We start from the raw sequence: 24,710 nt of genomic DNA, 5'->3' as shown, positions 1-24,710 counted from the left end.
AAAGCAACTATTGTCTATTTTGAATTTCAAAACAATCTTATAGGATGGCAGTTTTCACTTTACTTGATAATGAGGAAATTGAGATTTGGATACTTTGTCTCTCACTCATGCAGTAAATATTGAGATAACTTTTTATTACACTGCATAAGCAGTAGCTGCTTCAGTGTTTTTTGTAAAAGTATTATTTTGGAGAAGCAAAAATGTCTTCCTAGCACCTCTGTGGTTAGACCTTTACCCAGCCATGCACACCTGTCATGTTCTAGCAGCTGTGTGTAATTTCTGGCTTGATTCTTTTTGTAACACTGTACATAATTAAGCAATTTGGAGATGCTTCAATGATAATTTGAAGGGGGTGTTAAAAAGTCTGAACTAGCTCCTTTGGTCATCCACAGGTTCTCCCCCAGTGTCCACCCTCATTCAACAGTTACAAACAATTCATTTAGTGCTTTTGCTTTTAAATGTGATTAGGAATGTATTTTTATAATTTTAACAATGCATGCAGATTTTTTGATGCACTGCTATCAGCAATATTTATTGCAAAGGAACATTATGAAAGGGATTTGTCTTTTCTGCTTGCAAATAAATCAGATGAATTTATGTCTCTGTCAATGCTAGGTGATTGTGGACACTAAAGATGTGCCACTGGAAATTGTGTTACATAAGGAAAAAGTGCCGCTATAGAAAAGCATGAAAAGACATTTGCAAGCTTTTAGAAACAGCTGTATTTTGATCTTTTCTTCACGTCTTAGCAGAAGCAATTATATTTCAAAATGAAAATGTGATTTTTCATTTTGAAATATAATTATAGCTCATGGAGAAATCTGGAAGAATGTTTATTTTAAGGTTCATCTCTATAGGTATTGAATGATAATGGTGGTTATTAGATGTGAAAGAGAAATGAAGAGAGAAATGGGAGACTCAGCCTCTCCCCGGTGGCACTGAGTCAGGTGATGCTCATTTTACATGATGGACAATTGTGCAAAAGCGGCAAAAATATTCAGTTACAGCCACTGTGAAGTAGGGACTAAGCAGTGGGAACAGAAAACTGACAACATCAGTAACAGAACTCATTTCAGATGAATTTAAAGCCTGTACCTTCCGCAATAACATGAGCATATCGTTTCCAAGCAATTTACTTCCTTGTTTTGCCCTCATATTGGAAAGTCGTTGCATCATGTATCCGTGAAAGTCAAAGATGTCATGAATTTTAAAGTTTTAAAGTTTCTCTTTCTTGGAGTTCCCGTCGTGGTTCAGTGGTTAATGAATCCGACAAGGAACCATGAGTTTACGGGTCTGATCCCTGGCCTCGCTCAGTGGGTTAAGGATCCAGCATTGCCATGAGCTGTGGTGTAGGCTGCAGATGTGGCTCAGATCTGGTGTTGCTGTGGCTCTGGCGTAGGCCCAAAGCTACAGCTCCAATTAGACCCCTAGTGTGGGAACCTCCATATGCCGTGGGTGCAGCCCTAGAGAAAAAGACAATAAATAAATAAATAAATAATAGAGCTTCTCTTTCCATGAAACCGGTAAACCATTTTGAGTTCAGTTTAAATAAGTGATTTTCATCCTGGGAAAGCTCTAAGGATATTCTTAGGGACACTCGTTCCATATCTATTTCTTGCTGGACTGAACTATTCATAATGTCGACTCACAGATTGTGTTTGTGAAAACCGGACCAAAGATGCGATCTCCTATGATTCCATTATTTTAGAGAAAAAGAAAACGAGAAGGGGAGGGGTGGAAGGAGGAGGCAGAGAACAAAGAAAAGCAGGAGAGAGAGGAGGAGAGGGGAAGACGGGACAAGAGAGGCACAGAGACAAATCAAAAATCCAGACTAGGATTTTTCCACCGTCAGGCAGAACATCACAGCAGTAAAGAGCTTCGCTTCCAAGCTTGTGTCATATCCAGTGCACTATTTACTACGTGTGTGCCCTGGATAATTTCCTGAGCCTAACTCTGCCTCGACTTCCCCATCTGTAAAATGGGAGTGCCATAATACCTACCTTATGGGATTGCTGAGAGGATGAAGTGAAACAGCGTGTGTCAAGCATTTAAAAGAGGGCATGTGCGTGTGTCTGCATGAGTGCCAACATCTGTGTAAGCAGAGGTCTTGTGGTTGATGCCATCACTACCATTTATCTGGTGTCCTGGCTCTCTTAACTTCACAGTTCCCGTTGCCGTTCTGCACGGAGGGCTGAAGTCTCTATTTCTCCAGTCTCATCTTGGATCAGAGGTGAGGCCTCCAGTGGGCTTCCACGTCAGAATTCTCAGGGCATCGGCTGAGAATTTAAACTTAAAAAGAAATTAATTATCACATGCATGCGGCATCACTGAGGGGGTGGAGCGGGGTGTTTTCAGTCTGTTTGAACTCTGACAAAAAAGGGAAATCAGAGGGATTATTTTTGCATGTGAATTTGCTTTTGAATAACAGACACCGAATTCCTGTAAAATGTATCACCAGAGCCATCCCAGGAGGCTGTAAGGCTGACCCCGCTTCTATCTTGAGGGGAAGTTCATTATTTCTTCTATTTGTCACACAGGGAAGCCTATTTCAGCTGATGTCCTGAAGGAACTTTCTACTACAAGTATTCCCTAAAGAAATGCTCTGCTGGGAGAGGGGGCCTGGCGGGGAGTCTCCGCTGGAGTCTAAGCGGAGGCTGAGTGAGCCCAGCGCAAAATTCAGCGGCAGGGGCGGGAGTATCAGGGGGAAGGGCTGGTAAATGGACCCTCAAATTCTTTCCTGAGCTGAGACTTTAGGTCTGGAATTCCTGAATTAAAACTACTAACTTTGGGGAACTTTTCCTGCATTTCCTTAATCCTTATGGGGTTATGTTATTTTGCTACAATAATCAAAGAGAAGCATAATTGTTTGTTTTTCCTTTTTGTTTTTCTTTTCTTTTCTTTTGCTTTTTAGGGCCGCATCCATGGCATATGATGGTTTCCAGGCTAGGGATCAGATCAGAGCGACAGCTGCCGGCCTACACCACAGCTCACAGCAACACGGGATCCTTAACCCACTGAGCGAGGCCAAGGATCGAACCCGTGTCCTCATGGATGCTAGTCAGATTCGTTACTGCTGAGCCACAAAGGGAACTCCATTCTTGCCTCATTCTTGATCTTAGAGGAAATGTTTTCAGACTTCACCATTGAGTGTGATGTTGGTTGTGGGTGTTTAATTAATGCATTTTATCATGTTGAAAAAGTTCTATTCTCAGTTTTCTGGGCGTTTTTATCATCAAAGGGTGTTAGATATTGTCAAATGCTTTTTCTGTGTCAATTGACATAATTGTGTGATCTGTTTCTTTATTCTATTAATGTGATGTGTTACATAGAGCGATACTCTTTTCTTTGCATTCTTGGAATAAACCCCACTTGGCCACAGCATATAATCTTTTTAATATGCCTTTGGGGAGTTCCCGTCATGGCGCAGTGGTTAACGAATTTGACTAGGAACCATGAGGTTGCGGGTTCGATCCCTGCCCTTGCTCAGTGGGTTAACGATCCAGCGTTGCCGTGAGCTGTGGTGTAGGTTGCAGACGCGGCTCGGATCCCGAGTTGCTGTGGCTCTGGCGTAGGCTGGTGGCTACAGCTCCGATTCGACCCCTAGCCTGGGAACCTCCATATGCTGTGGGAGCAGCCCTAGAAAAGGCAAAAAGACCAAAAAATATATATATATATAAATATATATATGTATGCCTTTGGATTTAGTTTGCTAGTAATTTGTTGAGGATTTTCATATCAACATCCATAGAGGAAATTGGTCTAAAGTATTATTTTCAGAGTTCCTGTCCTGGTTCAGTGGAAACAAATCCGACTAGTAACCATGAGGATGAAGGTACAATCCCTGGCCTTGCTCAGTGGGCTAAGGATCCAGCACTGCTGTGAGCTGTGGTGTAGGTCGCAAATGCAGCTCGGATCTGATGTTGCTGTGGCTGTCGTGTAGGCCTGCAGCTGCAGCTCCAATTTGACCCCTAGCCTGGGAACCTCCGTATGTCACAGGTGTGGCCCCTAAAAACACCCAAAAAAAGACCAAAAAAATATATTATTTTCTTGTGGTGTCTGCATCTGGCTTTGGCATCAGTGTAACCCTGGCTTCATTGACCGAGAGGTGTACCCTCTCTTCCACTGTTTAGACGCGCCTGAGAAGGCTTGGCTTTCATTCTTTAAACATTTGCTGGAATTTACCAGTGAGGCAAGCAAGCGTGCAACTTTCTTCTTACCTATGGCACTTCCTCTTCTCCCCAAGTCATAACTATGAGTTCCCTTCTTGCTATACTGTCAGTGCATCTGACCTAAAAACTTTCTACTTTTCTCAGTAATAAATGGCTATTAGTTTTCCTGCAGAAAGGAGAAAAACAAGTAGACTAAATACACTTTGTGTTCAAGCAGATACTAAGTGCTTCTCAATGGGGATATTCTCCTATTGTTAGAGAAGTGGGCATGATCAGAGGCTTACGGAAACATGACTCAAGGGTGATTCTGCCAGAAAAAAAGGGGAGAAAAACATGTACACTTTCAAATGGCTGCCATATGTCTTACATACATCATCATTTAATATTCAGCCCTATTCTGTTAGCTATGTCTTGCTGTCCCCTTTATATGTAGTGGAATGGAGATTTAGGGAGGACGAGAGATTTCATTTGAGTTACATGATAGTAACAAAATCAGGTTTCTCTCTCTCTCTTTTTTTTTTTTTCTTTTCTTTTTTGGCCCCCCAATGGCATATGGAGTTCCAGGGCCAGGGATCAGATCATTGCCACAGCAGCACTGCCAGATCCTTAACTTGGTTTGATGGGCTGGGGTTTAAACCTGGGTCCCATTGCACCCAAGACTTGGCCAATCCCATCGTGCCACAGCAGGAACTCCGAAATCAGGTTTTTCTTTAACTCCCTGGGTTCAAGGCCTGTGCTCCTTATTTTGCATCTTGTGTCTTCTCATTGCGTCATCACATGCTGGCTGGTCTCTGACTTTGAAGACCTCTATTTATGAGGTGCTATGGCATATAGGTCAAGGGATAGGCTGGTGGTATTTGGGGGAAGGAATGTTTTTTCATTTTCCACACATAAATCTTACCCACTAGAGGCCAATAACATCCCTGACTATCAAGACAACAAGGAAATTCCACCCCTCCCCGCCAACACAGGTATATTTTTATACGCCCTCATCCAGAGCCGTGGGAAGATATTAGTCTCACACTGAATTAATAGCATAAAAGCGAGTTTTCAGCTTTGGAACGTACGCGGAGATTGTCACTCTCCGTAGAACAATTTCTTTTGGGAAGAAATCAAGCATTAATCACATTTCTTCAGGGACTTCTACAGACTAGAAAAGGTCCCGTTTTCATTTTCCCTTTCTTTCTTTCTCTTTTTTTTTTTTTTAAGGCCACACCCGTGTCATATGGAAGTTCCACTCCAGGCTAGGGGTGGAATCACAGCTATAACTGCTGGCCATCCCCACAACCACAGCAATATCAGATCCCCAAGCTGTATCTGTGACCTACACCACAGCTCACGGGCAACACCAGATCCTTAACCCACTGAGTGAGGCCAGGGTTCGGACCCTTATCTTCATGGATGCTCGTCGGGTTCATAACTTGCTGAGCCACAACTGGAACTCTAGAAAGGTCCTGTTTTCAACTGAAGAAGTGCAAATATTATCATACAGTTTAAGGAGCATTTTTTAGGTAATAAAACATGAATATTTGGAAGTTCTTAATCAAATCAGCATGGGAAGCCCCCTGCCCCCCACTGCTCAGTGCAAAACAATTAGGAAAAAATCCAAGCTCCCAGCTCCTCCTTAGAGACGAAAGTTCTTTAAGTCAGAAACTTTCACAATATATAAGAAAGACCATTATATGATTTTAAAGTGTCCATTCATCAGGAAGATATAACAATTATAAATACACACACATGCAACATCAAAGTGACTAAATATATAAAGCACATACTCATGTAACTGAAGGGAGAAATAGCAAAGCAATAATAGTAGGAGAGTTTGATATCCCAGTATCAATAATGAATAGAGCTTTTAGACAGAAGTCAATAAAGAAACAGCAGGCTCGACCAACATTCTGGATCAAATGGACCTAGCAGTGATATATAGAACCTTCCACCTGGATTTCCCATCATGGCTCAGTGGAAATGAATCTGACTAGGAACCAAGAGGTTGTGGGTTTGATCCCTGGCCTTGCTCAGTGGGTTAAGGATCGGGCATTGCCGTGAGCTGTGGTGTAGGTCGCCGACCAGGCTCGGATCTGGTGTTGCTGTGGCCGTGGCGTAGGCTGGCAGCTGTAGCTCTGATTAGCCCCCTAGCCTGGGAACCTCCATATGTTGAGGATGTGGCCCTAAAAAGACAAAAAACAAAATAAACAACAAAAAAAAAACCTTTCACCTGACAGCAGCAAAATACACATTCTTTTCAAGTGTACACAAAATATCCCCCAGGATATATTATATGTTAGGTCACACAGCAAATTTAATACGATTGAAATCATATTGATGATCTTTTCCAGCAACGGAATGAAAGTAGAAATCCAAAGCAGAATGAAAAGTGAAAAATTCAGAAATAGGTGAAAATTAACATGTTATTGAACAACCAATGCGTCAAAGAAATCACAAGGGCAACTAGAAAGCATCTTACGATATGGACAGAGGCTGATCAAGGGGACCAGAGGGATAACCTGTATTTTAGTGTATTTTAGTGGAGCAGCAGCATGGAATTGTGAGCAAACAGAAGAATCTGGAATTTCTATTCCCTCCATTGTCAAATGCGTAGAGGAGACTCTGTCAGTGCTTTGCCCAGATTCCCTGGACTTCTTTGACCATCCCTGCCCACTCTTGGCTTCTATGCACTTTTCTTGCTAATACAGCACCCAGAACACTTTTCGGGACACGGGAGGGAGGGAGGTGCCTGAAAGTTTACACGCTCTGGGCTGTTGGCAGCTGAAGCCCAACTGGTGCCAGAATACAAAAGCCTTTGCCTCAGTCAGTTCAGATTCTGAAGCATCATTTACACCTAGAGTTCTTCTAGGGATCAGGCTGAATCTAGGCATTTACCTGAAACCACATCCCTACTTACCATCTTCTCCTTTTCCATCCTTTTTATTTTTGTATTTTTTTTCAAGAAAGTATTTTTTATGAAGAGATGCACATTGTTTTTTTTTTTTTAAAGGCAATGCTATTATACATTCAACAGACTACATTATGATGTAAACATAAGCTTTATATGTCCTGGGAAACCAAAAATTTCGTATAACTTGCCATATTGCAATATTCTATTTATTGAGGTGGAATGGAACCAGATCCACAAATGTCTCTGAGGTATGTGGCTTAGGTTTTGGGTCATTTTCCTTCTTTTGGCTGCACTTTCTGTGAGGCATGGCGTCAAAGGAAAACTCACCGAGTTATGTTCCTTGTAATATCTTCTCTGCCCAAGAAACATTTTGCAAATATGCTTTAGCAGACATGTGACATACCAAAACCAAATTCTGGTCCTCCTGCCAGCAGAGCTTGGCCAGGGCTTCTTCACACAGATGTGCGGTGTTTACAGAGAGCATACCTGATTGCTCTCTCATCTACCCACAAAATAGACTGCTTCTTCCACATAGACTGGTTTCCAAGGCAACAGAGAGCCCCTCTAACAATGAAAGCTCACACAAGTTGATTTCCATTCCTACACGCCAAGTCCTAACCACTTTCTCCAGCCGTAGTGCTTATGTTTCCCAACAGGAGGGCAGAGCTAAGAATGAAGTCTGAATAGTAGAAGAAATGTTTTATTGTCAGCCGAGGTAGATGCCATCCAGAGGACACTTTTGTTTAACAGACTTGTAGAGCAAGGTTCATGGGGATCCCTTGGGGAAAGGGTGAAGTATGTGTGGAGAAGAGTCAAGTTATGGTCAATCTTGAAGGACACACTCTCTCTCGAGAGAAGACCTATCTTTCCTAACCACTGAGATAGCTTCATAAACGCGGTCAAGATCTCATGATAAACACATCTCCAGTTTCAAGTTTGTTGAAAATGATCTTCACCCTCTCATGTTCCATTTGTTCTAGAATCCATCACGATCTAGAACCCAGCCTCTTAGAACTGCCCTTACAAAGCCACCTACATCCTTCTAGAGGCCAAATCCAGTGGTCACTTTTCCAGCTTCATACTCTCGCTGACTCTCCTTCCATGCTGCCTCACCCTTGCACCTCTTCCAGGGGACTCGGCTTTTCTGGTCTTCCTCTCCCTTAACGCTCCCCCCATCCTCCTTTGCAGTCTGTCCTGCCTCTGCCAGTGCTTTTACTGTGCTTCTCTCCTTATCCCTTTTCTCTTCTAAGTCTACATATCTTTCTATGAAATGTTCCCTAAACTTGCTTGCATGGGAGAATTACTTGAGAATCCTGTAGAAATTCTTTTTTTTTTTTTTTTTTCTCTTTTTGCCTTTTCTAGGGCCACTCCCTCGGCATATGGAGGTTCCCAGGCTAGGGGTCAAATTGGAGCTGTAGCCGCCGGCCTACACCATAGCCACAGCAACTCAGGATCCAAGCCGAGTCTGTGACCTACGCCACAGCTCACGGCAACGCCGGATCCTTGACCCACTGAGAGAGGCCAGGGATTGAACCCGCAACCTCATGGTTCCTAGTCAGTTTCATTAACCACTGCGCCACAACGGGAACTCCTGGTGAGTGTTTTTGAACATAGCTCTTACTCCATCTCCATGTTATTTGTTCGTTTACCTTTCAGTAGCCTGGAATTTATTTGAGGACAGAGTATTTGCTTTTCATTTCTCTGCAGGGTTCAGAGTGTCTTGAGCACACTGAACACTCAGTGCTCAATGAATGAATGAATAGGAAAACACGACGGTTGAAATTTTTTTTTTGCCTTGAAGCCTTATTTAGAAAACCTTTAATCAGATTTAGTTCTGTAGGGAGAGGGGAAGACCACAGAGTCATGAAGCGTCCACACAGCTTTCCTGCAAGTGCCAGGGTGTTCCTGCCTTCCCCATACTCCCTTCTTGTTCATCTGGCAAGTGGGAGCATCTGAAAACACAATCCAGCTGGCGAAACCACTTTTCACAATGCTTGAGAATCACCCCAGACACCATTTCAGCAAAAGCCGTTGTGCCATCAAGGAACTCTTTCAACAGCTAGATGTTACAAGCAGCCATCTGCTGGCAAGAAACTCAGACAACTTAGGGGTCAGAAGAGGATCTGGGGTGCACATGTGGCACAGAATGTCTGAGCATCCCAAAGACTTTCCCAAGAGAGGTAGATCATTTCAAAAAAACATTGCTATTATGAGTAAGGTCAAAAGTTTGAACTGTTTCTACAACGATGCAGGTCTACAAAATCCACCTTGAGAACATTCTTTGAAAAAGGGCATGAACATGATAACTTGAAAAATAATTCGTGGGTAAGTATTTCCCCCTGTTGCATGCTGTGGCTTGGAACCATGCCTGTCCTCTGCGTGTGCGTGAGAAGGAGAAGCAGAAGCTGTGAGAGGAGCTTCCTCGGACCTTTTTGGTCTGTACTGTTGGTAATTCTGGATTGGATTTTCCACAAGCCCCTGTCAGGATATATAGGAGGAGAAAAGGAAGCCAAGGATTTCCTTATGTCGTTCCTCAAGTCTCAGTCTGTCTTTCTACCTTTCAGAAACTTCAGAGACTTCCTATGCTTTTTTATGTTATGTCCCCAGTTTTTAATTTATAAGGACACACCGCGGATCAATGGGGCCCCTCTATCTTGGCCAGAACAGGAAGTCTCAAACATCTTTGGAAGGTCAAATATGAACTCATCTGTTAGGCTGTAGGAAAATGACTACAGATAGAGAGGACTTTCCAGCATGCGTGTGTGCCTTTTTAAGTGTGTCTTTCACGTCTCCTCTAATTGGTTTGTTTGCTGACATTTCGAAGCAATTCTATTTGATCATTACCTCTTTAGTGGTGGCTGTCAGTGCTGAAAGACGAATTTTTGTCTGCAACACTTACCTCAATGTTTCCTTCAATTTATTTTATTTCATCTTGTTAGAAGATGAAAACAAGAAAAAGGCACAGAGGACTGACTTTTTTTTAATCCCGCTGCTCTCTAACGATGTTTTTACCAAACTAGTAATCAAGAGGGGAGAGCGAAGACTGCACTTTTGTGAGGATAATATTTTTGCACAACCCATGCCTGGCTTAATGAAAACCAGTCAATATATAAGCATTTTTACATACACAAATATATGTGTTTACATATATATTTTAAAGTTTTAACATATATATATTTTTTCTTGTAAAGCTACTGATTTATAGAAGAATCCTAGGAGACAACCACTGCAGATAATGAAATTGATCCAACTGTGTAAAGCTGTTGTGTCCAGAGTGGGAGAACTCCATCTCGGCTGTATGAAAGCACATCTTAAAGCAAAATGTTATCTTGACAGGAGTTCTCGCTGTGGTACAGTGGGATCGGTGGTGTCTCTCTGCAGCACCAGGATGCAGGTTCGATTCCCTGCCCGGCATAGTGGGTTACAAAACTGGCCTAACAGCAGCCCCAGCGTGGGTCACAATGGCAGCTCAGATCTGACCCCTGGCCCGGGAACTCCATATGGCCCTCGGGGTGGCCAGAAAAGAAAAAAAGAAAGTTATCTTGACATCTGAAACAGGATCTCATTACTCAGGCTGTAACTGTAGGGATAAATCTGGGAGACGAATCTTGGGTTTCATGCAAATCAGACCTCAAGAGAACACTAGCTGCGCAGGACATGCAAGGTGTCATTCTGTCCCCACTAGAGGCCAAGGCATGAGATTCTGGGTCTAACAGAAAAGAATCTTTAGAAGAAAAATTATTATTATTTTTTTGATTCTGAGAATTATCTTCTTATTACTTTGGGAGAGAGGTATCTCCTTCTGAAATTAAAACCTTCCGTTCTTAGCTTTTCGTATTTTAAAAGTCTCAACTGATATCCAATTTTATTTGGAAGCGATTTCTCTATGCTTCCAGGATAGGCATTTGTCTGTCTGAGCACACCTCATGCGACCAACATGGTCTAACGTCAGCCACGCAGATTAGATTTCCTTAGGAGATTTAGAGGGAAGAAAACGTTGTTTGGTATTTGTTTCTTTGTGCTGCGGAAATGGAAATGGAAATGCTTTAAGGTGGCCGTGGCGGCGGTTCTCCCATGCTGGGCACAGGGCTTTACACGGTTGGATCAACTTAATTATCGTTCCTGGTTATCTCCTGGGATTTGTCCATAAATCGAGTTACAAGAAAATTGTTTTTTAGTGTGATTAGCCATTAAAATATTTTGCACTTTTCTGTAAAAATAATGAAGACGAAACAGAATGTTGCAAAAAAAAAAAAAATCTCTCTGGAACTCATCCTTCGTTGCCCCCCCTTGGGCATCCCTGTGTCCTGTTGCACAGAGGGGGCTAAAAGCCCACAGGCCTCTGAGGGAGCATCTTGTTTGTTCGGAGCTGAGGGGAATGTGAGTTCTTATAACCCTGACTGTGTTAGAAGCCCAAATGTGAAAATACAGCGAACTACCCAGAGTCAGAAAGGATGATACCACATGTATATCATCGTATATCACCATAGAATTACTTTCTGGAGTTCCCGTCGTGGCGCAGTGGTTAATGAATCCGACTAGGAACCATGAGATTGCGGGTTCGGTCCCTGCCCTTGCTCAGTGGGTTAACGATCCGGAGTTGCCATGAGCTGTGGTGTAGGTTGCAGACGCGGCTCGGATCCCGCGTTGCTGTGGCTCTGGCGTAGGCTAGTGGCTACAGCTCTGATTCGACCCCTAGCCTGGGAACCTCCATATGCCGAGGGAGCGGCCCAAAGAAATAGCAAAAAGACAAAAAAAAAAAAAAAAAAAAAAAAAAAAAAAGAATTACTTTCTGGTAAAACAAAACAAAACGGAAACAAAACAATGCTCTAGGAGTAAAGAATAAAGAGGGTGTCTTAGTGAGGGGTGCTGACCCTGGACTCGGGGGTTAATTGTCCACGTTGCAATCCCAGGCCCACTGCCTCCAGCCCCTCAACTCACTGCAGCCTCCTCCTGGCCCATCTCCCTGGTCATAGGAAGAGAAATTCTGCCTTCCTCCAAAATGCCCCACCTCAACCACTCCGTCCTGGGTGGAGCCAGACCCTCCTCTAGGTGGAGCCCAGAGCTCTGTCAAAGAGGAAGTCTCATGAAGAAAATTTCCTCAATGGGTATATTTTGCTCCAAGAGGGAAGTGGGGGCAGAAATGTTGAGAAAGTTTTTTTTTTTCTCTCTTTATCTTTTTCATCAACCACATTTCATCTGAGGTTTTACTAATCTGAAAAGTAAAAGTTAAAAAAAGGGAAAGTCGGAGTTCCCATCATGGCACAGCGGAAATGAATCTGACTAGGAACCATGAGGTTGTAGGTTCGATCCCTGGTCTCGCTCAGTGGGTTAAGGATCCAGCATTGCCGTGAGCTGAGGTGCAGGTCGCAGACTTGGCTTGGATCCCAAGTTGCTATGGCTGTGGTGTAGACTGGCAGCTGTAGCTCCGATTTGACTCCTAGCCTGGGAACCTCCATGTGCTGCAGGGGTGGCCCTAAAAAGACAAAAAAAAAAAAAAAAGGGAAAGTAAAAGATTTACACGTTTTACCATTGACTATGTTTTACGGCCCTTCTGCCACTTGCTGTCCACATCTTTCTAACTTTCGAGCAAATCATAGAGCTCCATTTTTCATCTAAGCAAAACACAAGGAAAAAAATGTATACTGAATGAATGAAATTTTTGTTGGTCAGCATCTTTTAAACATCAATAATATGAGTGGCATCTGTGGAGCCCCTGTCCATTTCCTTAGAGCTCCCACAAGACCCGTCCTGACCTGCCACAGGGCACTGGCTCTCCCTTCCTCTTGCAACCAACAAAAAAAATGGGCGTGGGAACCATGCAACAACGATGTCTCTAGCCTTAGAAATATGGCATTGATTAAAAACACAAAACCTGGAGTTCCCTGGGGGCCTTGCAGTTAAGGATTCAGTGTTGTCAGTGCTGTGGTGCTGGTTCATTCCCTGGCCCAGGAACTTCTGCAGGCCGGGAGTGTGGCCAAACAGGAAAACATCCAACCTGTTTTATCAGTAAAAGACCGTCTCAAAGTTTTCAAAGTGATGTTACATCTACTTTTATACTCTTGCAAATGTTTACCCCATAAATGTTTGCACATCTTTTCTGACTTCCATTTCCAGCCACGATGGAGTAGTAGGGATTGGATTTACCCTTCCTCCCAAAGCAAACAAAATGACCAGACAAAAAGTAGGTGAAATGTACATTTGAAGTTTTTACGGCACTTGGCCCCAGGCCATGAAGAATAGTGATCTCCAAGACATAGGAAGCAACCAATGGGAGCCCACCATTGCCCCAGCTTATTGCCTTGGGAAAGTCTGCAAGCCACTGCTCTGGAAGGAGGCGCCCAGGCAGATTCAGGCAGAGTCCTTGCATGAAGTGGTTGGAGTTAACCGGGAGGCCAAGAAGGCTAGCATTCCCAGACCAGTCTCTGTAAACGAAGTCATGTAAATGATTCTGGAGATTTGGATTTGCTTTACTGTTTTCTAACATTTTTTTTTTGTTTGTTTTTTGGCTGGCCCACGGCATATGGAGTTCCTGGGCCAGAGATCAGATCCAAGCCACAGTTTCAACTTATGCTGCAGCTAAGGCAATGCTGGATCCTTAACCCACTGTGCCGGGCCAGGGATCGAACCTGCATCCCAGCTCTCCAGAGATGCTGCCAACTCTGTCATGCCACAGCAGGAGCTCCTAGCATAATTTTCTATTTAGAAGTTTTAGACAGCAGGTATGACAGTACCTTGTATTGTGGCACATTGGAGGGGAGTTCTGTTTGTTTTCTGTTTATACATTTGTCTGTAAACTTGAGTTATGTCCTCTTTTACCTCACAAACTTCCTTTAAATATATATCCCAACTCTGCACTCTCTGCCTCTGTGATTACCATAACATCGAATATTCCCAGAAGAGTTGACTAGTTGGTGAAATTTACTTGAAATATTATAGGATGTAGAATCAGTGTTGCTCACATAATTATTATAATCATAAATGTACCAGTAACGGGATGCTGTATAATGTCAGAAAAATTAATAAGCTGCCTAGAGTTCATTTCCACAAATAGACAATCTCCCCTATAATTTATATTTATGATATGGTCTTGGTAGGGTTTTAATGAAAGCCAGTTAGATATAAATACCATCTAAACTTTGCCCTTCGCTACTTAAGCATAATTCCAGGGCATAATTATGTCCTCAAAGCCTGATGTTCACCATTCATAAACTACTTAGGATAAACTGAAAAGAACAGAAAAATGCATGTAGTCATCCATCTGTTCATTCATTCGCATATGAAGTCAATTTCATTTTGTGACTGGAGAAAAGGAGGAGAGGGGCTCCTCCTAGATTCTGCATGGGGCAGAGAGGTGGCTCATGACAGTCTGGGAGCCCGTGTCTGCCCCAACCCGGGGTGGCTCCTGACACCCAAGAGCTCCCTGTGATCTCCGTTAGGAAATTAGGGCAGCCCTTTGAGAAATTCCTCCAAAGCAAGGAACTTAGCTCTGCAGAGGCGGCCTCCTCCACCCCAACAAGCATGGAGGTCAGCTTCCCCACTTCTCGGTGCCCCCTAGGGGTGTGGGCAAGGCCACAGAGTCACCCCTTTTAGGTGATGTATCTGTTGGTTTTTATCTGCAAGGAGAGCAAGGAAACAAAATTAAAAGAAACTGAACAAGCATATTACATGACAGATGAACAAGATCAACACCGTTTTGATTCTTTTCAAAGTGATAGATTTTCCTACTCTTTCGAGGTTGATCACCTAGGTGGGTCTTAAGTGATGCTTTTCCCTTTCGTGTAGTGGCATCACTTCCTCTTAGTTAATGAATCTCTGCTGAAGCTGCCACTTTGTTCCTGACCTCTGCTCTTTCCCTAACCTCCCTTCTTGTTTTTGCATTTTCTTCCCATCAGTGTTGTTCTATTTTCCAGCTCCCATTTATCTTTTAATTGAATCCCTGTGGAACGTATAAGGAGTCCTTGGGGCTCCCTGAAAGCTGGGGAAATACAGAAAGCTCTCGCCTGACTATAAACAAATGTTAATTTAGATGAAGTTTGAGAAACATTTTCTCTGCAATGTTAATTTTTGAATTGCTTGTAATGTCATCTTTGGTATGTATATCCTAGACAGACAAAATTATTGTGTAAAGCATTTAGTGTAATACAGATGGCCAAAAAACACATGAAAAGATGTTCAACATCACTCATTATTAGAGAAATGCAAATCAAAACCACTATGAGGTACCACCTTACACCAGCCAGAATGGCCATCAGCAAAAAGTCTACAAACAAATACTGGAGAGAGGGTGTGGAGAAAAAGGAACCTTCATACACTGTTGGTGGGAATCCAAATTGGTGCAACCACTGTGGAAAATAGTATGGAGATTCCTCAGAAAACTAAAAATAGAATTAGTATTTGATCCATCAACCCCACTCCTGGGCATCTATCCAGAGAAAACCATGACTTGAAAAGACACATGCATCCCAATGTTCATTACAGCACTACATACAATAGCCAAGACATGGAAATAACCTAAATGTCCATCAACAGAGGAGTGGATCAAGAAGATGTGGTACATATACACAATGGAATATTACTCAGCCATTAAAAGGAATAAAACACTGGCATTTGTAGCAACATGGAGACCTAGAAATTATCATGCTAAGTGAAGTGAGTCAGACAATCAGACACCAACATCAAATGCTATCACTTATACGTGTGATCTAAGAAAAGGACAAAATGAACTTCTTTGCAGAACAGATACTGACTCACAGACTTTGAAAAACTTATGGTTTCCAAATGAGACAGTTTGGGAGCTGGGGGATGCTCGGGGGGTTTCGGATGGAAACGCTATAAAATTGGGTTGTGATGATCATTGTACAACTATAAATGTAATTGAGTAATTTTAAAAATGCTATAAAAAAGAAGAAACATTTAGTGTATCTCCAACTTATTAAGGTGGGTGCCTTAGCACCAGTTTGAGTAGATCTAATTAAATAGTGAAACAGTGTCTTTGGTTATGAAATCAGCTATTATTATCTGTGATTCTGATAGTCTCAATAAATTCAAAGTCTGGAACCATGAGTGACATTTGATTATACCTAAAATATAAGGGCCGCACAAAGAAGTCCATCTGGTTGCTTCAATTGCCCGTGATTCAAAGGGAATGGACTCTGCTGAAATTTCTCATCTGGGCATCTCACTACCAACAGTGATTCTAGAATAGACACTGCGTGACCATATATGCTGCATGTACCTGAGTGAGGTCACATTGGGAGTGTGAGAAATGGAACCCTCACCAAAAGAGTAACTAGGGTCTTCATCTTTTTTCTTTTTGTCTTTTTTTTACCATTTCTTGGGCTGTTCCTGCAGCATATGGAGGTTCCCAGGCTAGGGGTCGAATTGGAGCTATAGCTGCTGGCCTGTGCCAGAGCCACAGCAACGTGAGGTCCGAGCCGCATCTGCAACCTACACCACAGCTCACGGCAACGCCAGATCCTTAACCCACTGAGCAAGGCCAGGGACTGAACCCACCACCTCATGGTTCCTAGTCGGATTCGTTAACCACTGCGCCACGACGGGAACTCCTCCTAGGGTCTTCATCTTAAAAGTGGAGTAAACTGTGAATGAGGGCAGAGAATATCCCTTATTCATTTTTATATGGATAGATAAAGGTTTGATTTTTTTTTTTCACTAAGTAGCTTTGGTATATTTAGTCTTGGAAATGGAAGCAATTTCGCAGTCATATTTCTGCAGGATATTCCAAAGGTTTTAAAAGACATTCATAGAGTCTTCTGGTCTTCAAAGGAATAGAATATATCATTTAACAAAATTTTTAGTTACATATATATACAAAATTATATATATATATATATATATATATATATATATATATATACACACATACACACACACACACACACACACACACACACACACAGAGAGAGAGAGACAGAGAGAGAGAGGGATATCGCTAATGGAAAAGATCAGGCCTGAAGGCTAAACAGTGGGAGAAGTCCAATATTCAGTGATTGAAGAAGGAAGAGGAAGTATTAAAGCATCTATAAGACAGCAGGAAATTTTAGACCACGGCATCCAGCAGGGTATCATGCATCTAATTTGCCCACAATAAATGGCCATCACGTGGTTTCTTGTCCCCTTACCACACACAACTTCATGATGACGCAACTGCCATGTGCTAGCTCATGCCTCCCTCTTGAGGATGCCACCATGAACTTGGTGCACAGGGCACCGTCAGGGCTGAGAGAACAGGCCTAAGAGCAAGGCCAGGCTTTACACCTTGGCCCTGACGCTCTCTGGCCATGTGAACTTGGGCTGAACTTCCTGGGCAAACCAGGGAGAACTGAGGGGTGGTAAAAAACAGTTCCCTTTCTCCAGAATATTCTTCTCTAGAATATCCTCTCGCCATCTTCCCATCCTTCAGGTGTCAGCTTAAAAGAGCATCCCCTGATCCCAGCACCTTGGGGAGTTGACTTATGGTCACTTACCCACACCTGGTAGCCCAAAGGCAGCAGCAAGTGGAAATGGACTCCTGAGGAGGACATTTGGCTCCAAAAAGACAGAAAGGAAATCCATTCACACCATTACCGTATCTTTTACAGCTTTTCTTTGTAGGCAAAAAATTACATATGTAAACTCAGTCAGTTTTAAGATGGTTTGTTTCCTGTCTTTCCCACTAAGTTTTAAGTTCTCTCAGCAGCATAAGAACCACGCTCATAGCTCTATCCCCAGAGCCCAGCTTGGACTCGATGCACAATACGCCCTTTAATTTAGGTTGGCTGGATGAATCAAATTGCCTGTGTGTGCTTTCTGTCCTAACAAAGCACAACCACCAGGTGGCTGAGATGGTAGAAAGGTATGGTCTCACCATCCTGGAGATCAGATGCGAGAATTAAGGAGTTGGCAAGGTTGACCTTCTGTGGGCCAGGAGGAAAGGATCTGTTCTAAGCATCACTTTGGCTTGTAGACACGTCTTCATGTGCATAGTACTTTCTCCCTGAATGCATATTATCCCACATTCTCCCTTACTGGCTTAGGACTCACCCTCAGGACCTCATTTGAACTTGATCACTTCTTCAAGATCCCATCTCCAAATAGAGCCACATTATGAAATACCAAGACGTCACCATATGCATTTGGGGGAAGACACAGTTCAGCCCAGAACAATGCCTTCCACAGTGAGTGACAAGTTCATGTCACTGTCCCTGCCTAGTTGTGAGCAGGCTGCTCTGATGATTAAGTCACTCGTCCTGACTCCTGATACAGCTGTGCTCAGAATTCTAAGCTTTGCTTGGCACAAGGAACGTCTTTGGACTTTAGAAAACCTGGTATTTAAGATTAGCTTTTTACTGTGTCCATGATGCATATATGCACAGCAAGGATTGTGTGTGTGTGTGTGTGTGTGTGTGAGCTGAAAGCTGAGCACTAACTCTCTTATTCTAGGCTATATCCATTCCTCTCCTATCTGGTCAACAGTGGGAAAATTGGGAACCGCGGATTACTGGGAATCATATATCTCGAATACTTTTCCCACTGTAGTGAAGTCTGATCTGTCAAGTGCTGGAAAGCAGGAATATTGGACATACATGAGATTTATTGTTGCACGGAGCAATGTGTCACAGTGAGACCAGGCATTTGTACATTGGTGAGAGATATGGTGAATATAAAAGGCAGAGAAAATGTCTTGATCTTTGCCTGGGACAGATTAGGGTGATGAATAATGCCTGGAACCTGAGGGCATTAAGCTAAGAAAAATAAGCCTGACACAGAAAGACTAATACTAACTACTACAGGAAACCACTTATATGAGGAATCTAATGCAGCCAGACTCAGAGAAGCACAGAGTGGACTGGAGTTCTTCTGAGATGAAAGGGTCCTTTCTGAAGTCTCTGTTCAATGACGTTGAAAATGTTATTGTCTTTCTTCTTCCCCTGGAAGATTTCTGTCTCCTTTTTTTTTTTTTTTTCTTTTTCTTTTTAGGGCTGCACCTATGGCATGTGGAAGCTCCCAGGCTAGAGGTCAAACTGAAGCTGCAGCTGCTGGCCTACATGACAGCTCATGGTGGCAACGTCTGATCCTTAACCTACCTGGTGAGGCCAGGGGTCAAACCCAAATCCTCATGGATACTAATTGGGTTTGTTACCGCTGAGCCATGAGGAACTCCCTCTGTCTCCATTTTATAAAAGTTCATATGATATCACTTATATGAGGAATCTAAAAAAAGGGGGGGAAGGATACAAATTAACTTATTTGCAGAACAGAAACAGACACACAGACTTTGAAAACAAATTTAGGGTTACCAAAGGGGACAGGTAGGGGCGAGGGATGGACTGGGGGTTTGGGATTAGCATATGCACACTGAGGTATATAGAATGATTGGCCAACAGGGACCTGCAATAGAGCACAGAGAACACTACCCGATAATCTATGATGTCTACATGGGAAAAGAATCTGAAGGAGAATGGCTGTGTGTACATGTGTAACTGAATCACTTTGTTGTACAGCAGAAATTATCACAACCTTGTAAATCAACTATACTTCAATAAAACTTTAAAAAACGGAAAAAAAATTCATGGCAGCGGTCTCTTGGGGTGCAGCAGATTAAGGATCCGGTGTTGTCACTGCAGTGGCTTGGGTTGCTGTTGTGGCTTAGGTTTGATCCCTGGCCTGGAAACTTCCACATGCTGTGGGAGAAGCCAAAAAAATTTTAAAAATCCATTGCTATATTTCAGGCCATATGTTATAAGAGTAACACATTAAGGACTCAGCAATTTTCTGCAGCTTTTGTTGTGTGACCTAAATTCTGGACCACGTCCTAACCTTTGAGATATGCCTCATGGCAGAGACACAATGATAAAAGACATTAAGGATGTTGTATAGTTCAAACACATGGTCCTTGTTTGATCATTTGAAGCACTTGAAATAGACCCAAATCCGAAGGACAGCCTTATCACTGAGAGTCTAATTTGTGGACGCATTTTTAACTTCATTTTCTGGATGGAAAATCTGTGTGTCTAATCAGTTATTTGAAACCACCTACAGTTCAGGGACTTAACCAATAATCGGGAAACATTTCTTGGGCAGGCTGCACAAATTCGGTGCAAACCTCAGAGGCGGCAGCAATTAGCACAAAGTGTGTGTGTATATCTGCCCTACAACAGCCTTTGTGGGAACAGCGTGCCTGGCCCACGATGACATCCCATCACAGCATATGTGTGAGGACATGAATGGCAATTCAGTCATTGTTTTGAACCTGGATCCCAGGTGAGAGCTCACGCTAGGGGACAGTACGTATCCCTCAGTCTTTAAGGGGAGATTCAAAGAAGACAAATACGTGAGCAAGAACATGCCAGTAATTTGCGAGGAGATTATGGGAAATTTCAAATGGCATTCCAAGATGGCGCCACATGTATTAGGGCCACGGTACACAGCATTTGTCTTGTGTTCTATTGCTGTCAAAGAACTGTTGAATGCACAGTATCTGTAGATCTTGCACTGGGTGCTGTGAAGCTTGTGAGGCAGGTTATGTTACCCTAATTAGCAGAGGAAGAAAAAGAGGTTTTAGAAAGAAAACAAAGATTAAAGAACTTCCCCTCTGCACACATATAATTATCTAGTACAATAATTAAATCACTATGAATTTTAATTAAACCGGGATCCCAAACATTACCAAAAAAGAGTATAATAGTCGTAACTATAAGAGGCCGAAATGATTATTTCCTGAAATACATTCAAAGAGTGTATCGAAAATGTGCTTGTGTATTTGACTTTTATAAGGGTAAGAAACATTAACACTTAATGCTAAGGATGAGACAAGAAAGAATTTGCATTATTGTATGTGTTATACACAAAATAGGCATAAAGTGATAAAATAAGAGAAATGAAAGATGATAAATAATGCCTCAGAAAAAGCTTAAAAAGAAAAATTGACAGCTGCCACTGAAAACTAAAACACAGTATAGTTAATTAAAAGTAATTACATAAGTAGTACATTTCATAAAAAGAATTTCTTTAAAATCTTTTTACTTGGTTACATTTTCATCACTATCAAAATCCTAAAATTTTTCTTGGTCATTATGAGATACACACACACATATGCAGATAAATTGATTGAATGTTAGCTAGATAAGACTGTGATTTATTTAGTTAGTTAGTTAGTTATTTTTGTGCACCCAGGCATGTTGAAGTTTCCCCACCAGGGATCCAACCCATCGCCACAGCAGTGACTTGAGCCACTGCAGTGACAACGCTGGATCCTTAACCTGACGCACCACAAGAGAACTCCCAATACTTATTTTTACATTTTTCACTGTTGAAACATCCTTACCCTGAGCAAACATTTTGCACTTGTATAATTAATTATCAATTTATTTTTTAAATACATTTTTGTTACTTTAAGGTTCTGCTTAGCCAGCAAAATCAAAAGAAATCATTCCTGCCAGGGTGTTCTCCACACTCAGCTCAAGCTACACCCGTTCCCCCGACCTTCAAACAGAGGAGGTGCTACCTTCAAGGGTGCTTGCACACTCCCAGCAGGTGTGCACTGGGCTCACCGTGACATTTCAGCACCTGGACTGTCCCAGCCCAGCCCCCACCTCCCATCAGCCTTTGTTCTGACTGCCGCTGCAAGAGGGAAGCCTCTCCTCTGACTTCTTGCAGGTGAAATTTCTCTTACCTGCCTTATTTTGACTTCATAATCCTAACACTCTTCCTGCATATCTTGCAAACGTTAAACATCTGCTTCTAACACGTTGGAACATGAGGTCTCAGAGCACAGGATCTTTCTTTGATGTGTCCCCAACTCCTAAAAATAATACCTGGCACACAATAGCACTTAACAAATGGTGCATGGTCACCGTTTTATGATTGTTCTTATTTTTAATCACTTATAATTTGTGTTTTATGCTTATCAAAAGATATCTTAGATTCATTACAGTATTCTTTAAAATCATGCATTACTCTCATAGATAAATGGAAATAAAAACATTAGCAAAAATAAATGCCTTTTCCCATTCAAAGCCTAACCCTTCTGACTTTCATTTCAGAGTTACTGATGACTAGTTTTCTATATAACACTTTCTGGGTGGTCAGAACCATGGGTGATAAAGCAGTTCTTCAAAGAATCCATAAATATAGCTAAATGCCCTGATTCGGCTCCTAAGCTAGTTTTGTAGTGGTTGTATTTCTGAGCTAGCCTGCTGGATTCCTGCTCTGGGAATGCTGATAAATGTCTATCTTGCCTCTTCCCACCATCATTTCCATTCGAAGGGGTTAACAGACATGCTTCATTACTATGTCAGAGATTTTCTTTCTGCTTTCTTTATTACTTTTTTTAATTTTGGAAATTTTCAAACGTATCTAAAAGTAGACTGCATCTCTATGTACCTAACACCTAGCTTCAGTGGTCCTCCCTAGAATTAAAAATTTTTTTTTCTTGCATATTTCAAAGTAAATTCTAGACATTTCAGGCGTTCCAGTTGTGGCTCAGGAGAAAGGAACCCGACTAGTATCATTCAGTGGGTTAAGGATCTGGCGTTGCCACAAGCTGTGGTGTAGGTCATAGATGTGGATCTGGCTTTGCTATGGCTGTGGGATAGGCCAGAAGCGGCAGCTCAGATTCCACTCCTAGCCTGGGAACCTGCACATGCTGCAGGTTCGGCCCTAGGGGGGAAAAGATTCTGGACTTTACACCTGTAAGACCTCAGACTGACCTCTAACTGACAAGGACATTTTTTCCAAAAGCATTTTTAGATTTTTTTTTTTTAAAGAGACAGATTTAATCTAAATACTACAACTACTGAAGTGTGTATTTTTATGAATTAGGCTGCTTAAAAGTCTCTAGTTTTTGTGTAGTCTGCCTGCATAGTGTACTATTTTTGAAAAGGGCAACTATTAAAAGAATACATTCATTTTCTCTTTGGAAGCATTTGTACCGTCTTTCATACACAGTATTTATTCAGGTTTTACAGCATGAATAGTGTATTACGCATTACAGGTGGAACTAAAAAGCAATTGTTTCTGTCCTTGAGAAATGAATCATCTATAGCCAAGAAGATTGATAACACACACACACAGACAACCTGCACATTTTAAGTAAAATAATATCATTAATATTGGATATTTCGAGTGCAAAAAGAATTCAGGGACAGAGAAAGTCTCTTTGAGACAGAACCAATTAGAGACCGCTTCAGAGTGTGATTCTTGATTCAGAGGAACATGCACCCTACAAGTTCAAGCACTAAGACAGAAATTGGCTCAGGGCAAAAGCTAAGGAAGAAATTCAGAAGGGAAGTGTGACCGATAAATTATTAATAGATTTTGCCCATGTCAGAGCTATAAGGTATCATGTTGACCTTTGAGCCACTCATAAAAAAATCCTGTTACAGCTGTTCAAAGGCATATATACCTTTGGAAAGGGGGCTTGGGAAAAAACCTTTAAAAACATGAAAATCTGAAAGCAATGCATTTATAATTCTAATGGAATTGGGGGGCATTTTGGGGCAGGGGGCTGACCTGGAAGCAAGCTCCTAGGCAAGAAAGAGATGTCACCATATGCAGCCAACAAGGACCATTCTTGCTCATCATGTTCCAAGGAATTCTGACCTCTTCCTCATTCCACCCCCTGTTCTGAAAATGAAGATCTGCCTTGGGGGTGAGAATTAAAGGACTAAATCCCCCAGTTTTTTGCAGACTCTTGACTTACCCTCCTTTGACGAGCAACCCCACAACCAGCGGTCCATCTCAGAAAACTCTGGACGGGGTCTGATGCCTGCTCTGCAATTGCTGAGCTGTTTGAAAACAGTGACAACAATGTGTGCAGGGCCCCATTTTCTTCTTCTTTTTTTTTTTTTTTTTTTTTTTTTGGCTTCTTAGCTATTTCTTGGGCCGCTCCCTTGGCACATGGAGATTCCCAGGCTAGGGGTCGAATCGGAGCTGTAGCCACTGGCCTACGCCAGAGCCACAGCAACGCGGGATCCAAGCCTCGTCTGCAACCTACACCACAGCTCACGGCAATGCTGGATGGTTAACCCACTGAGTAAGGGCAGGGACTGAACCTGCAACCTCATGGTTCCTAGTCGGATTCGTTAACCACTGCGCCACGACAGAACTCCCCCATTTTCTTCTTTAATCTCTGTCCCAACTCTTTTCGTTGCTTCCATTAGTATCCTCATTTTAAAGGTGAGAAAACTGAGGCACACACGGCTGCCCAGGACTTGGGTCGCCTGACCACACAGCTAGCAGTCGGTAGAGCTCAGAGAAATTGATTCCATGTCCATGCTCTTTTTATTCTTTTTCTTTTAAATGGCCACACAGGCAGCATATGGAAGTTTCCAGGCCAGGGATTGAATCTGAACTTCAGCTGCAACCTATACCACAGCTTCTACAAGGCTGGATCTTGTGACCCACTGTGCTGGGCTGGGGATCAAACCCATAGCTCTGCAGCAATCTGAGTCACTGCAGTTGGATTTTTAACCCACTGCACCACAGCAGGAACTCCTCCAGGCCCATGCTTTTGACCTCAGCCCACAGCCACCCCTCAGGTGTTTAACATTTCCATTCCTTCATCTCTGTCTTTATGAATAAAATGGATACGCTACTCTCTGTGTATTTGTGCCTGAGGACCAGCAAGCCATGTGCTG

This window comes from Sus scrofa, chromosome 4 (assembly GCF_054392235.1).
Source record: "Sus scrofa isolate SSC_HxYL_T2T_F1_AM1 chromosome 4, Sscrofa_HxYL_maternal_Yorkshire_Landrace_v2.0, whole genome shotgun sequence".
In the NCBI taxonomy this organism is placed as follows: Eukaryota; Metazoa; Chordata; class Mammalia; order Artiodactyla; family Suidae; genus Sus; species Sus scrofa.
Note: the sequence above shows the minus strand (reverse complement) of the source record.